The 17103-nt window shown below is 45.4% G+C and overlaps 1 non-coding gene and 2 pseudogenes across 1 annotated transcript; all 3 read left to right on the top strand.

Moving 5' to 3' along the window:
• Window positions 1-4954: 4954 nt before the first annotated feature.
• On the top strand, window positions 4955-6748 carry LOC149535668 (18S ribosomal RNA; annotated as a pseudogene).
• A 704-nt stretch (window positions 6749-7452) lies between these two features.
• LOC149535667 (5.8S ribosomal RNA) lies at window positions 7453-7606 on the top strand. Its single transcript, XR_016358258.1, has one exon. It is a non-coding gene; the product is annotated as a 5.8S ribosomal RNA (ribosomal RNA).
• Window positions 7607-7825: 219 nt separating this feature from the next.
• LOC149535666 (25S ribosomal RNA) lies at window positions 7826-9715 on the top strand (annotated as a pseudogene).
• The last annotated feature ends 7388 nt before the right edge of the window (window positions 9716-17103 follow it).

Below are 17103 nucleotides of genomic sequence, written 5' to 3'. Positions count from 1 at the left end.
AGATCTCTCTATGAACGGCGGCATGGTGATTGCAAGAGAAAATTGACTTAGACGGAGCATTAGCCTCGAGCCATTGTGACGGCCTTGCAATTTCTCTTTAATAGCAACCTATGTTTGCGCAGTAGCAGAGTTTGCATGTAAGATTGGCATTGTTCTTGACAGTACCAAGAGATGACCTCCGAAACTTTTGGATTGGGCTCCTTCAAGGTGAAATTCATCTAGTTGATCAGATGATCTCGATGACCGTTTCACTCCCTTGGCTCCATGAATTCACATCTCCTAACTGATGACAATCTTTTGCTCCTCTCACAATCTTTTGCTCCCATGCCTCTCTCATTGATTAGACATCGGTGTCAAGGCGGATGGATATGTCAGATTTAGAAATGGTGGATGCCAACGTTGAATCAATTAGAGGGGCATGAAGCCCACCCTTGATGTGCTATTCCTTGACTCTCCTTTAGATAATGTTTTCTTGTCACTTCGCTGGCACAATTTCAAAAAAAGGTTTGGTAGTGGTTGCCAACCCTCACCACATCTACTTCGTGATTTTAAAACTTGATCTAAATGGGAGCCCTCATCTAGCACCTCCGTCTGGTGTTGCTCGGGTATTACATAAATTTTTTGCTATTGGCATGAATCCCCCAATGAATGCCTACCCTTGGACTCTCTCTTAGATCACCTTCTTCGATCACTCGACCGATGCAATCATGAAAGAGACTTGGTAGCGGTTGCCATTCTATAGTGCATCTGTTCAACGATTTTGAAGTTGATCTAATGGCAAGCCCTTGTCTAGCCATGAGGTGGGTGCTTGGTGGTCTAGCAATTTTTTGTGTGCCTATCGCAGCTACAATGGGAGAGGTGGTTACCACGAGCCTCTCCCATGCCCCTCTCATTGATTCAATGCTGGTGTCAAGGCAGATGGATATGTCATATTTTGAAATGGTGGATGCTAACATTGAATCAATTAGAGGGGCATGAAGCCCACCCTTGAGGTGCTATTCCTTGACTCTCCTTTAGATCATGTTTTCTTGTCACTCAGCTGATGCAATTTTGGAAAAAGGTTTGGCAGCGGTTGCCAGCCCTCACCAAATCTACTTCATGATTTTAAAACTTGATCTAAATGAGAGCCCTCGTCTAGCACCTTTGTCCAGTGTTGCTTGGGTATTGCATAAATTTTTACTATTGGTGTGAATCCCCCAACGAATGCCTACCAATGGACTCTCTCTTAGATCACCTTCTTCGCTCACTTGACTGACATAATTACAAAAGAGACTTTGCAGCGATTTCCATTCTACAGTGCATCTGTTCAATGATTTCAAAGATGATCTAATGGCGAGCCCTTGTCTAGCAACGAGGTGGGTGCTTGGTGCTCAAGCAATTTTTTGTATGCCTATCATAGCTACAATGGGAGAGGTGGTTGCCGCGAGCCTCTCCCATGCCCCTCTCATTGATTCAATGCCAGTGTCAAGGTGGATGGATATATTAGATTTTGAAATGGTGGACACTGATGTTGAATCAATTAGAGGGGCATGAAGCCAACCCTTGAGGTGCTATTCCTCGACTCTCTTTTAGATCATGTTTTCCTATCACTCAGCTAGCGCAATTTTGAAAAAAGGTTTGGCAGCAGTTGCTAGCCCTCACCGCGTCTACTTCATGATTTGAAAACTTGATCTAAATGGGAGCCCTCATCTAGCACCTCCATTTGGTGTTGCTTAGGCATTACATAAATTTTTGCTATCGGCACAAATCCGCCAATGAATGCCTACCCTTGGACTCTATCTTAGATCAACTTCTTTGATCACTCGATCGACACAATTACGGAAGAGACTCAGCAGCAGTTGCCATTCTACAGCGTGTTTGTTCAGTGATTTCGAAGTTGATCTAATGTTGAGCCCTTCTCTAGCCATGAGGTGGGTGCTTGGCATTCTAGCAATTTTTTGTGTGCCTATCACAGCTACAATGGGAGCTTTGATAACAAAAGCTCTCAGCGACCCTCCCTGATAGAATTAGTGCTGGTGTTCGAGAAAGACACGTTATTTAGATTTTGAATATTGGCACCAGCATCATTTCTATTGGGAGGGCCGTGAAGCCATCCTGATTGCTATGTGAGGGCTCTCTCTCCAAAGTCATTCTCTTTACAACAACTTCTTTGGCACAAAAGTTTTGAAATGGTTTGGCAACAATTGTCATTCCAATGCTGCCGTTGTAGTGGTTGTCTGGGCAGTGATCTGAAGGGTGAGCCATCGTCTAGCAGTTGCGCTACGCATCATGAGTGACAATGAAACCTTTGTTATCGAAAGCTCCTCGTGGCCATTCGATCAGAAGATCCATTGCTTGTGTGAGCAAGGGCGAATGCAGCCTTGGGTTCCAAATGAAATCAATGACATCGGATCTATATAAGAGTAGAATGAATAGCAGCCCATTTTCTATGTGTGGCTCCCCAAAGTTACTCTTCTTTCTCACTCCATTGGCACAAATTCGAGAGTTTTTCGATAGCGGTTATCGTTCCAATCTATCATTGCAATGATTTGGAGAGCGATGCTAAGGGCAGGAGCTTGTGTCTAGCATTTGGGATGTTTGTGCAAGCGAGTAGGGGAGCTTCTCTTATCAAAACCTCTTCGTAGCCTTTGAATATAGATCCAGTGCCAATGATATCGACGGATACGAGCCTTGGATTCTAAATTTGTTCAGCTAACATTGGTTTTTGTGAGAGATGGGTACGAAAGCACATCCCGATTGCTACATGGGAGCTCCCTAAGGTCGCCTCTGTGCAACTTGATTGGCACAACATTGGGAATGGTTCGATAGCAGTTGTCATTCCAATGTGTCATTGAGATGTCTTGAAAAGTGGTCTTTCAAGGGTGAGCTCGCATCTAGCACTTGGATTGTGCGTCATCACAAGTGAATGGGGAGATCTCTTTGTGAACGGTGACATGGTGATTGCAAGAGAAAATTGACTTAGTCGAAGCATTGGCCTCGAGCCATTTTGATGATCTTGCAATTTCTCTTTAATTGCAACCTATGTTTACGCAGTAGCAGAGTTTGCATGTAAGATTGGCCTTGTTCTTGACAGTTCCAGGAGACGACCTTCGAAACTTTTGGATTGGGCCCCTTCAAGGTGAAATTCATCCAGTTGATCGGATGAGCTCGATGTGCTTGTATCTATTCCGAGATGGTAATGATGGTCATTAATCTATGGTGGTGAGTATATCCCATTCAGTAATCGCAATGGCGGAGCTGGTGGGAATTGCTTGTCGCTTTGTTTTGTTGGATACCCTATATGTAGGTGTCTGCATGGCTTGCAACACACTGCACATTTGGTGTTTGATTCTAAGATGTGCTTGTTGCTGAGTGTATGGAGTTGTATCTTTTAGCTAAGGGCTCTGTCTCCTGGTACGTTCTATCATTGCATTTTTATCCTGCTCAGACGACAAGAAGGAAAGAGATGGTTGCACAGGTGCATTGCTCAACGGCCCTAATTTCATCAAGGGTCCACTCTCAACCCTAAGTTTTGCCGATTGGTAGAATCTTGGGATTAAGAGGGGGGCCAACGAAAGGTTTAGTTTCCGCATAATTTATTCGCTAGTGCATTCTCAGTGTGTGCTTGCCTCTTCACTATCTCATCCTACAGAAGTGCGTGGCACTATCGTGACAACTTTTGTGGTCCGGGCCGGTAGAAGCGTAGAGTATTACCATTAATTTTTGTTTGGATGTGGAAAGTCTCCATGCCCTATCTTGCACATGCGATCCGAATGGCTGGGGCTCATGGGTATCTATGAGAGATACTCTTCTTCAGCTTCCCCCTAAATAGAGTGTTTAGTGTTTGCATTGTATGGACAAAAAGCCCAAGGTGTTTCATCTCTCTTCAGATGTGAAATTTTGGGAGGGCTTGTGTGCGGTGTACATCTTTGCATTACGACTCTGCTGCGAGCATTTGTAATTTGAGCATTTTGGGGGAACAGGTTTCGTACAAGATGTTCTTCTCAGGTTCCTGCAAACCAAAGTGCTCGTCTTTGCAATGCTCTGACAAGTGCAGGCCCAACGTGTATGTCTAGGGGAAGAAATCACACAAATGCTTTTTGTCGAGATGTGGGTGCTCGCGGGTGGTTCCCTCATGGTGCAGTTCTTCGATATGTGCATGTGCATGAGATTGAAGCTTGTCCGACAACGCTAGTGTGAGTGTTCACCTGTAGGAACTTTTTTGTACCTACGTTAGCAGATCATGTGTCACAGGGAATGGTTAGTGAAGTTGTGCTGGGAAAGGAGATATTTGCCAAAGGTTAGACATGTCTGTTTATGTGGGCGGGCTCTCATCACCTATAAATGTGAGCATTGGGTGTTATACACGATGCCCTTGAGTGGCCTTATAATTGAGGTGGTCACATGCATAGTGATGCCCCCTCCAATCGCATAACCAGCCATGTTTTTGACTCGCATGGCCCTTCACCCTTAAGCACGGTGGTCTTCATTGGCACTTCGACAACCAGCTCTTCATCATGGGAAAATGTTTGTTGCGATCAAGAAGGCTTTTGTCTGTGTGGGTGCACCTCAATAGGTGTGTAGGAGGCATATTCTTGGGAAATGGATGTCTCTGAGTGGCCTTACAATTGAGGTGGCTACGTGCACAGTGCATCTCATATAGACTTGAGGATTCTTTTCGAGTAGTGGCGATAGTGAGCTCGAGGGTAAAGGGTTCCATACGGGATGTTCTTCCTAGGTTCCTATAAATCAAGGCTCCCTGTTTGGCCCTCTCTGGTCGACGATGGGATACTTTCCTCTTGTGTGAAATCTTTAAGTGTTCCAAGTCCTGCTTGTTCTATGAACGCCATTCTTGTTGCTTGTGCGGTGGATTATGTTTGGATGCATGATGGAGTGAATGCAAATTTTGGTTTCCCATCGCGGCAGGCATCCCTTGCCTATAGCAGGTCTTGGGGGTCCCCTCATTGTTAGAAGCTACCTAGTCGATCTTGCCAGTAGTAATATGCTTGTCTCAAAGATTAAGCCATGCATGTCTAAGTATGAACTATTTCAGACTGTGAAACTGCGGATGGCTCATTAAATTATTTATAGTTTCTTTGATGGTACTTTGCTACTTGGATAACTGTAGTAATTCTATAGCTAATACGTGCACCAAATCTTGACTCTTAGAAGGGATGCATTTATTAGATAAAAGGCCGATGCAGGCTCGCCCACTATTTCGGTGATTCATGATAACTCGACAGATTGCACGACCTTTGTTCAAATTTTTGCCTATCAACTTTCGATGGCAGGATAGAGGCCTACCATGGTGGTGATGAGTGACAGAGAATTAGGGTTCAATTCTGGAGAGGGAGCCTGTGAAATGGCTACCACATCCAAGGAAGGCAGCAGGTGCACAAATTATCCAATCCTGACACGGGGAGGTAGTGACAATAAATAACAATACTGGGCTCATCAAGTCTAGTAATTGGAATGAGTAAAATCTAAATTTCTTAAATAGGATCCATTGGAGGGCAAGTCTGGTGCCAGAAGCCATGGTAATTCTAGCTCCAATAGCATATATTTAAGTTGTTGTAGTTAAAAAGCTTGTAGTTGGACCTTGGGTCGTCATGGTCGGTTTGCCTTCTTGGTGTGCACTAGCCCTCACATCCCTTCTAGTGGTAGTATGTCCCTGGCCTTAATTGGCTAGGTCATGGTTTCAGCACTGTTACTTTGAAAAAATTAGAGTGCTCAAAGCAAGCCTGTGCTATGAATACATTAGCATGGAATAACGCGATAGTAGTCTGGTCCTATTCCGTTGGCCTTCAGGACTAGAGTAATGATTAATAGGGACTGTGGGGGGCATTCGTATTTCATTGTCAGAGGTGAAATTCTTGGATTTATGGAAGATGAACCACTGTGAAAGCATTTTCCAAGGATGTTTTCATTAATCAAGAATGAAAGTTGGGGGCTCGAAGATGATCAGATACCGTCCTAGTGTCAACCATAAATAATGTCAACCAGGGATCGACGGATGTTTCTCTAAGGACTCTACCAGTACCTTCTAAGAAATTAGAGTGTTTAGGTTTCGAGGGGAGTATGGTCGCAAGGCTAAAACTTAAAGGAATTGATGGAAGGGCACCACCAGGAGTGGAACCTATGGCTTAATTTGACTCAACACGAGGAAACTTACCAGGTCCAGACATAGTAAGGATTGACAGATTGAGAGCTCTTTCTTGATTCTATGGGTGGTGGTGCATGGCCGTTCTTAGTTGGTGGAGCGATTTGTCTGGTTAATTCCATTAACGAATGAGACCTCATCCTACTAACTAGCTACGCAGAGGTTCCCCTTCGCGACTAGCTTCTTAGAGGGACTATGGCCTCCTAGGCCATGGAAGTTTGAGGCAATAACAGGTCTATGATGCCCTTAGATGTTCTGGGCCGGATGTGCGCTATACTAATGCAACCAATGAGTTTCTCTCCCTAGCCTGAAAGGTTTGGGAAATCTTGCCAAATTGCATCATGATGGGGATAGACCATTGCAATTATTGATCTTCAATGACAAATTTCTAGTAAGTGTGAGTCATCAACTCACGTTGACTACGTCCCTACCCTTTGTACACACTGCCCGTCACTCCTACCAATTGAATGATCTGGTGAAGTGTTCAGATCATAGTGACGACGGCAGTTCCTATCGGCGATGTCACGAGAAGTTCATTGAACCTTATCATTTACAGGAAGGAGAAGTCGTAACAAGGTTACCGTACGTGAACCTGCGATAGGATCATTCTCGATTCGAGACCTTAAATCGTGTAGGGGATGGAGCTGGCCTCCTCCTCGCCCCCAAAATTTTGGTGATACTTAGAAACTTGACCCTGTAGTGATGTGCTGGACAGCCAAGCTATGGGTCTAGCACTGTCAAGGTTGAGGGTCACATCAAATGCTATGATCGAAAGCGTGGATTCCCCGCGGGACAAAGAAGAGACTCGGATGCAATTTGTATTATGATCAATACCTTCGAATGATGTTTGCATCAGAGTGAGAGGTCTCTACTTAGTTATAGTTCAGAGGGGGTCCGAACCTCATTGCTCATTGAGATTTCATGGTCCAATCACATGCGCGGTTCTGTGCTAGGGATCCATCATTTTGACGGCAGCAAGTCGAGATTGCCGCAACCCCCGTTGCCTTGCCCAGGTGTGTTAACTCGTTGCTTGGAGTGTTCTGCATTTAGGATGGGTGCACTTGCATGATTTATGGGGAAAGGGCCCTGTCTGATGACACAACTCTCCCATGAATCAACTCCCACCTTTGCAAGGTCATGGGGCAGGGACACACCACAGCATTCCTTGACATACCCATTGGGTTCTCGAGATTTGGGATGTGTCAACACCCAACACACGGGTGCATCGCACACCTTAGCAATCCAAAGAATGAAGCACGATCTAGTGACTTGCGTGCTTGGGTTGCCAAAAGACAAAAACATAACAAAATCATGACTCTCGGCAACGGATATCTTGACTCTCGCCATGATGAAGAATGTAGCGAAATGCGATACTTAGTGTGAATTACAGAATCTCATGAATCATCAAGTCTTTGAATGCAAGTTGCACCCGAGGCCTTGGCCAAGGGCACGTCTACTTGGGCGTTGCACTACAAAATTGCCCTCCCCAGGAAGGAGCAGAGATGGCCATCCATGTCCGCAAGTGGCGTGGTTGGCTGAAATGAGCAAGAGGTCCATCGATCTATCACGATGAGCGATGGCTCACAAAGGCCAGCGTTAGTTTGTACTAATCGAAGGATTCCTCACGAGGAACTTTATTTTGGGTCTAGCAACCTGCCGCAGTGCGGGCATGCTGCATCTCTACCACATCCCCAAGTCAGGAGTGAAAAGATGCTGAGTTTAAGCATATCAATAAGTGGAGGAAAATAAACTTACTAGGATTCCCCTAGTAATGGCGAGCGAATCGAGAAGAGCCCAACATGAAAATTGACGGTCGTGCCTGTCAAATTGTAGTCTATAAAAGCATCCTCAGCAATAAACCAGGCCCAATTCCCCTAGAAGGGGGCGTCGGAGAGGGTGAGAGCCCCATTAGGCTTGGACCTTGTCGCACCATGGGGCACTATCGGTGAGTCAGGTTGTTTGGGAATGCAGCCCTAATCGGGTGGTAATTCTGTCCAAGGCTAAATACGGGCGAGAGACCGATACAGAACAAGTACCGCGAGGGAAAGATGAACAAGAATTTGATAAGAGAGTTAAAGAGTGCTTGAAATTGCCAGCAGGGAAGCAGATGGAGGCCAGTGATGTGCCTCGATCAGATGCAAAACGGTGTGAGCCAGTCCGTCACTCGGTTCAAGGGACATGCCAGAACAGGTTGTCGCGATGGCACAAGTGTGACCTTCTAGTCGCACAAATACTTTCATCATAGTGGTCGAGGAGTGAAGTGTGTGCCTTTATGGTGGGCTCTCTGGCACCTGTGCGCTCGTGGTGCTGGCCAGCAGGCTTTCCATCCGACCCATCTTGAAACACAGACCAAGGAGTCTAACATGTGTGCGAGTTGGTAGGCTGGGAAAATCCACGACGCGCAAGGAAGTTGACTGGTGAGATCCCCTCTCAAGGGGTGCATCGTCGACCGACCCTGATCTTCTGTGAAGGGTTTGAGTGTAAGCACACCTATTGGGACCTGAAAGATGGTGAAATATGCCTAAGCATGGTGAAGCCAGAGGAAACTTTGGTGGAGGCCGACAACGATATTGATGTGCAAATCGTTCGTCTAACTTGGGTATAGGGGCGAAAGACTAATCGAACTATCTAGTAGCTAGTTTCCTTCGAAGTTTCCCTCAGGATAGCTAGAGCTCACGTGCAAGTTTTATCAGGTCAAGCAAATGATTAGAGGCATCAGGGGTGTAATGCCCTCGACCTATTCTCAAACTTTAAATAGGTAAGTCGGTGTGGCTGCTCTGTTGAGCCATGCCACAGAATCGCAAGCTCCAAGTGGGCCATTTTTGGTAAGCAGAATTGGCAATGCGGGATGAACCGAAAGTTGAGTTATGGTGCCAAATTGTGTGCTAAGCTAGATCCCACAAAGGGTGTTGGTTGATAAAGATAGCAGGATGGTGGTCATCGAAGTCAAAATCCACTAAGGAGTTTGTAACAACTCACCTGCCGAATCAACTAGCCCCAAAAATGGATGGCGCTGAAGTGTGCAAGCTATACTTGATCATCAGGGCAAGTGCCAGGCTCAGATGAGTAGGAGGACGTGGGGGTTGTTATGAAACCTTGGGCATGAGCCTGGGTGGACCAGCCCATGGTATAGATCTTGGTGTTAGTAGCAAATATTCAAATGAGAACTTTGAAGACTAAAGTGGGCAAAGGTTCCATGTGAGCAACACTTGGACATGGGTTAGTCGATCCTAAGAGATGGGGAAACCCTATTTCATGGGCGCACTTTGCATGATCATCGAAAGGGAATTGGGTTAATATTCCCAAACTGGGATGTGGCAGCGGATGGCAATGTTAGGAAATCTGGAGACATCGGCGGGGGCCCCGAGTGGTTGGGGTTTGTAAATTTCGTGAAGGTGAAAAAGTCTTCCAAGTCCAAATTTTGAGCGGGTGGGGTTTGTAAATTTTGGTGAGGGCAGAAAAATCTTCTGACTGCAAATTCCAGGCGAGTGGGGTTTTTTAATTTTCACGAGGGCAGACGACTCATGTACGTGATCCAAAATTGGTTAACTTATTTTTTTGGTTAACACCCAAAGTTTTGAACTCAAATCGAATTGGTTACCCCAACTCGAATCGCCTTCAAATTTTTTGCACAACCCATGTCACCATGCTCGACTTGATTCTAAGTGCCCCGAGTCATGTATGTGGTCCAAAAGAGGTCAATTTTTTTTTTTTGGTTAATGCCCAATGTTTTCAACTCGAACCGTGTCGGAAACACTGACACGAATCCCCCTAGCTACCCCAATTGCCTCCAATTTTTTTGCACGACTCATGTCACCGTGCTCGACATGATTCTAAGTGCACCGAGTCATGTGTGTGATCTAAAGGCGGTCAATTTTTTTTGGGTTAATGCCCAAAGTTTTCAACCCAAATTGTGTCAGCAACCCCGACTCATATCGGCTCGAGCCTTAACCACCTCCAATTTTTTTGTAGGACTCATGTCATCATGCTTGACTTGGTGCCTCGAGTCATGTACGTGATCCAAAAGTAGTTAACTTCTTCCTTTTTTGGTTAGCACCCAAAGATTTCAACCCGAATCATGTCAGCAACCCCAACAAAAATCACCTCGAGCCTTAATCGACTGCAATTTTTTCAAACCACTCATGTCACCATGCTTGACTTGATTCTATGTGCTCCAAGTCATGTATGTGATCCAAAAGCGATTAACTCTTTTTTTGGCTAATGGCCAAAGTTTTCAAATTGACTCAGCTACCTCAACTAGAATTGCCTCGAGCCTTAACCACCTCCATTTTTTTTCGCTCGACTCATGTAACCACACTCGCCTTGATTCTGAGTGGCCCGAGTCACTTACGTGATCCAAAATTGGGTAACTTTTTCTTTTTTCTTTTTCTTCTTTTTGTCAAGTCCCAAAGTTTTAAACTCGAATAGAGTCAGATACCCTGACTCGAGTCATCTCCAAATTTTTCGCATGACTCATGTCACCGTGCTCGACTTGATTCTAAGTGCCCTGAGCCGTGTACATGATCCAAAAGTGGTTAACTTTTTCTTTTTGGTTAACACCCAAAGTTTTCAACCTGACCTGCCTCAACAACCTCGACTCGAAGCCCCTCAAGCCTTAATGGCCTCCAATGTTTTTGCATGACTCATGCCACCGTCAACTTTTCGTTCGAATCATGTCACCTAGGGTACCTCAATGCTACGTGACCCGAGCCTTATGCGTGATCCAAAACCAGGTAACATTTTTTTTGAACTCCCAAAATTTCATTCTTTTTTGCCTTACGGGGCTAATCATGATCTCTTTTTATAAAGAAAATTCTCAAATTGGATCGTTTTGGCTACCCTACCTCGAATCTGGCTTGCTAGGCATAACGCCTCGATTCGGCTTGGCAATATGTGAACTAAAACCTGTGCATGATCCAAAAGTGGGTAACTTGTTTTTTTTCTTTTGTAATGCCCAAAATTTAGAACTTTTTGTTATATAAGGCCTCCCATGATTTTTTTCCCTTTTCGACACACTCTGGCGACCCAGTCGGGTCGCCCGAGGCTGGAGCGACGGAGATGGGTTGACCTAGTCAAGTGACCCAAGTTGGGTTGACCCAGGTGTGCAATCCTGGTTGGGGATAGCAAGTCTATTCTATAAGTTTTCTTGCCAATTTTTCTAGCCAGGTCAGCTCACCAAGTCATCTAACCATGTGGTCTTTTCCAAATCACCCCACCAAGTTGCCTCAAAGAATTGACTCTTTAAGTTTGCTAATAGCTCGACAAGCCAGCTCACCAAGATGACTTACCATCTCACCTCACCAAGTTGCCCCACCAGGTCACCTCTTCTTTAAGATAGCTCACCATGTTGGCTCCCCAAGCTAGATCACTGAGTCAACTATTTAGGTTGCCTTACCAAGTCGACTCCTTAAGTTCGCTCACCAAGTCAGCTCCCTAAGTCAGCTCACCAAGTCGACTCACCTAGTCATTTTACCACCTTGCCCTAGCAAGTGTGCTTGCCAAGTTGCCCCACCGAGTTGCTTCTCTAATCCCACTCACCATGTCAGCTCACCAAGTCCGTTGTTCAAGTATGTTGCCAAGTCAACTCTTTAAGTTCGCTCACTGGGTCAGCCTGCCCAAGTCGGCTCTTTAAGTTCACTCGCTAGGTCGGCCCACCCGAGTCACATCAGCGAGCTAACTTGCCGAGTCACCTCATGAAGTTGACTCTTTAAGTGCACTCAAAAAGTTAGCTCACCATCTCACCTCAATAAGTTGGCTTGTCAAGTTACTCCACCAAGTCGCCTCTTTAAGCCCACTCATCGTGTCAGCTCGTCAAGTCAGCTCACCAAGTTGACTAATCAAGTAGGCCCACCAAGTCGCCTCAAGGAGCTAACTCAATGTGTCACCTCACCATGTTGACTCTTTAAGCCCACTCGCCAGGTCGCCTCAACAAGTCAACTTGAGTATGTTCCCAAGTCGACTCTTTAAGTTCGCTCACCAAGTCAACTCACCAAGTCAGCTCACCATGTCATCTCAACAAACCAACTCACCGAGTCGCCTCACCACATTGGCTCTCTAATTCCACTCACCAAGTCACCCCACCAACTCGCCTCGTTAGGCCCACTCACCACGTCGATTCGCTAGGTTGGCTCCCCGTGTCAGCTCGACAAGCCGACAATTCAAGCACACTCACCAAGTCTGCCCCTAGGTCATCTCCCCAAGTCGTCTCACAAGGTGGACTTGCAAAGTTTCCTTAATGAGTTGACTCTTCAAGTTTGCTCGCCAGGTTGACTCCCCAATTCGGCTCGCCAAGTCAGCTCACCAAGTTCGCTCGCCAAGTCGCCTCCCCAGTTCAGCTCACCTTATCATCTAAATGAACTAACTCATCTAGTTGCCTCACCAAGTTGGCTCTTTAATTCCACTCGCCAAGTTGCCCCACCAACTCACCTCATTAAGCCCACTCACCATGTCAGCTCGCCAAGCTGGCAATTCAAGTGCGCTCACCAAGCTGACTCTTGCAGTTTTCTCACCAAGTGGGTTTCACCTTGCCAGATCAACCCCACCAAGTCGCCTCAATGAGTTGACTCTCTAAGTCTTCTCAACAAGTTAGCTCGAGCATAAGTGTTGACTGTTGGAGGCGTTAGAGTGCTCGAATGAGGTCCAAAAAATTGAGGGAAGGGCACATGTGACGGTTCAAGCCTATAGAACAGGAGTTGGAATTTTTGAAAAGTGTTTATAATAGCCAATCAGAGCAATGATTCGTGAGTTATGGCCTTTGGAAGTTGGGCTACCAAAATTTCTAAAATAATTTGTCAAAGATGTATTAGGCAGACTTATGTGTATTGTTAGGGTCTTCCAGCCATAGGTATTAAGTCTGAGCATCTAGAGCCTTCTCGTCCAACATACAATTGCCTATTTAATAAAGGCTTGAATGTTGTCTACGACAACTCTAGGTGATAGCTGGCAGCTTGTCTTGCAGACAGTTGCAGTGAAGGCGCCCGTGTGGATTAGCATATTGTGCTTATGAATTATGCAATTCCACTTCTGCGGTCCAAATGACAAGACCACATTTTGTTCTCACATTTTCTAATATTTCTATGGTTCTGTTATAAGTTTATGGTATTAAGGGGAGCTTCCTATGTCACGTCTTAAGCCCTGCTCACCATGTCGGCTTTCCAAGTCAGCTCAATAAGTCGACTGTTCAAGAACACTCACCAAGTCAACACATTTAGTTCGCGCACAAGGTCTTCTCGCATGGTCAGCTCATCGAGTCACCCCACCAAGTTGCCTCAATGAGCCAACTCATCTAGTTGCCTCACAAAGTTGACTCTTTAAGTCTTCTCACCAAGTTAGCTAGTCAAGTTGCCTCTCCTCAGGGCTGGCGACCAAGGGTTGGATAGGTTCGCTCACCGGGACGGCTCACCAAGTGGGGTCACCAGGTCACCCCACCAAGTAGCCTCAACAAGTTGACTCTTTTAGTTTGCTCGACAATATGGCTCACCAAGTCAGCCTACCATCTCGCCTCGCCAACTTTCCCAACCAAGTTTCCTTTTTAAGCTCGCTCACCAATTCAACTCACCAGCTTGGCTCCCTAGGTCGATGCACCAAGTGCTCTCACCAAGTCAACTCTTTTAGTTCGATCATTAAGCCACCCCATGAGGTCGGCACACCAAGTCAACTCTTTAAGTCTGTTCATCAAGCCACCCCACAAGGTTGGCACACCAAGTACTCTAACCAAGTCGACTCTTTAAGTCTGTTCACGAAGTCACCCAACTAAGTTAGCCCACCAAGTACTCTCACCAAGTCGACTCTCTAAGTTTGTTCATGAAGTCACCCCACCAGGTCGGCCCACCAAGTACTCTCACCAAGTTGACTCTTTAAGTCCGTTCATCAAGTCACCCCACCAAGTACTCTCACCAAGTTGACTCTTTAAGTCCATTCATCAAGTCACCCCTCCAAGTACTCTCATCAAGTTGACTCTTTAAGTCCGATCATCAAGTTGTGCCATCAAGTACTCTCACCAAGTTGACTCTTTATGTCCATTCATGAAGTCACCCCACAAAGTACTCTAACCAAGTCGATGCTTCAAGTGCGTTCATCAAGTCACCCCACCAAGGAATCTCACCAAGTTGACTCTTTAAGTCTATTCATCAAGTCACCCCACCAACTACTCTCACCAAGTCAACTCTTTAGGTCCGTTCATCAAGTCACACCACCAAGTCAACCCTTTAAGTTCATTCATCAAGTCACCCCATGAACTACTCTCATCAAGTCGACTCTTTAAGTCCTTTCATCAAGTCACCCCACCAAGTCAACTCTTTAAGTCCATTCATCAAGTCACTGGAATAAGTACTCTCCCCAAGTAGACTCTTTAAGTTCATTCATCAAGTCACCCCACCAAGTTGACCCTTTAAGTTCATTCATCAAGTCACCCCACCAAGTACTCTCACGAAGTTGACCCTTTAAGTCATTTCATCAAGTCACCCCAACAAGTTGACTCTTCAAGTTTTTTCATCAAGTCACTAGAAAAAGTACTCTCACCAAGTCGACTCTTTAAGTTCGTTAATCCAGTCACCCAACCAGGTCAGCCCACCAAGTACTCTCACCAAGTCGACTCATTAAGTTTGTTCATCAGTTCACCCTGCCAAGTACTCTCACCAAGTTGACTCTTTAAGTCCGCTCATGAAGTCACGCCACCGAGTACTCTCACCAAGTTGATTCTTTAACTTCGTTAATCAAGTCACCCAACCAAGTACTCTAACCAAATTGATTCTTCAAGTATGTTCATCAAGTCACCCCGCCAAGTACTCTAACCAAGTTGACTCTTTAAGTCTGTTCATCAAGTCAGCCCACCAAGTACGCTCACCAAGTCCACTCTTTAGGTCCGTTCATCAAGTCACCCCACCAAGTCGACCCTTTAAGTCCGTTCATCAAGTCACCCCACCAATTACTCTCACCAAGTTGACTCTTTAAGTCCATTCATCAAGTCACCAAAACAAGTACTCTCACCAAGTCGATTCTTTCCGTTCATCAAGTCACCCCACCAGGTCGGCCCACCAAGTACTCCCACCAAGTTGACTCTTTAAGTCTGTTCATTAGTTCACCCTGCCAAGTACTCTCACCAAGTTGACTCTTTAAGTCTGCTCATCAATACATGCCACCAAGTACTCTCACCAAGTTGACTCTTTAAGTCCATTCACCAAATCACCCCACCAATTACTCTAACCAAGACGATTCTTCAATTCTGTTCATCAAGTCACCCCACCAAGTTGACTCTTTAAGTCTGTTCATCAAGTCACCCCACCAAGTACTCTCACCAAGTCAACTCTTTAGGTTTGTTCATCAAGTGAACCCACCAAGTTGAACCTTTAAGTCTAATCATCAAGTCGCCCCACCAAGTTGACTCTTAAAGTCCGTTCATCAAGTCAAAAAAACAAGTACTCTCACCAAGATGACTCTTTAAGCTTGTTCATCAAGTCACCCCACCAAGTACTCCCACCAAGTTGACTCTTTAATTGTGTTCATCACTTCTGCCAACCAAGTACTCTCACCAAGTTGACTCTTTAAGTTCGCTCATCAAGTCATGCCACCAAGTACTCTCACCAAGTCGACTCTTTGAGTCTATTCATCAAGTCACCCCACCAAGTACTCTAACTAAGTCCCTTCTTCAAGTGTGTTCATCAAGTCACCAGACCAAGTACACTCACCAAGTCAACTCTTTAAGTCTATTCATCAAGTCACCCCACCAAGTACTCTAACCAAGTCAACTCTTTAGGTCAATTCATCAAGTCACCCCCACAAGTTGACCCTTTAATTCCGTTCATCAAGTCACCCCACCAAGTAATCTCACCAAGTCGACTCTTTAAGTCCTTTCATCAAGTCACCCCACCAAGTTGATTCTTTAAGTCCATTCATCAAGTCTCCAGAACAAGTACTCTCACCAAGTCGACTCTTTAAGTTCGTTCATCAAGTCACCCCACCAGGTCAACCCACCAAGTACTCCCACCAAGTCGACTCTTTAAGTCCGTTCATCAATTCACCCCACCAAGTACTCTCACCAAGTTGACTCTTTAAGTTCGCTCATCAATTTGTGCCACCAAGTCCTCTCACCAAGTCGACTCTTTGAGTCCCTTCATCAAGTCACCCCACCAAGTACTCTAACCAAGTCTATTGTTCAAGTGTGTTCATCAAGTCACCACACCAAGTAATCTCACCAAGTTGACTCTTTAAGTTTGTTAATCAAGTCACCCCACCAAGTACTCTCACCAAGTCAACTCTTTAGGTCCGTTCATCAAGTCACTCTGCCAAGTTGAGCCTTTAAGTCTGTTCATCAAGTCACCCCACCAAGTACTCTCACCAAGTCAACTCTTTAAGTCCTTTCATCAGGTCACCCCACAAGGTTGACTCTTTAAGTCCGTTCATCAAGTCACCAGAACAAGTAATCTCCCCAAGTCGACTTTTTAAGTCTGTTCATCAGTTCACCCCGGCAAGTACTCTCACGGAGTTGACTCTTTAAGTCCGCTCATCAAGTCGCACCACCAAGTACTCTCACCAAGTCGAATCTTTATGTCTGTTCATCAAGTCACAAGAACAAGTACTCTCAACAAGTCGACTCTTTAAGTCCATTCATCAAGTCACCCCACTAGGTCAGCCCACCAAGTACTCCCACCAAGTCAACTCTTTAAGTCCATTCATCAGTTCACCCTGCTAAGTACTCTCACAAAGTTGACTCTTTAAGTTCGCTCATCAAGTCACGCCACCAAGTACTCTCACCAAGTTGACTCTTTAAGTCCATTCATCAAGTCACCCCACCAAGTACTCTCACCAATTTGACTCTTTAAGTTCATTCATCAATTCACCCTTCCAAGTACTCTCACCAAGTTGACTATTTAAGTCCACTCATCAAGTTGCGCCACAAAGTACTCTCACCAAGTCGACTCTTTATGTCTGTTCATCAAGTCACCCCACCAAGTACTCCAACCAAG

This window comes from Cupressus sempervirens, chromosome 10 (genome assembly GCF_028749045.1).
Source record: "Cupressus sempervirens isolate cs-2001-9-10 chromosome 10, ASM2874904v1, whole genome shotgun sequence".
Classification (NCBI taxonomy): Eukaryota; Viridiplantae; Streptophyta; class Pinopsida; order Cupressales; family Cupressaceae; genus Cupressus; species Cupressus sempervirens.
Note: the sequence above shows the minus strand (reverse complement) of the source record. Positions and strands in the feature narration are given on the sequence as shown.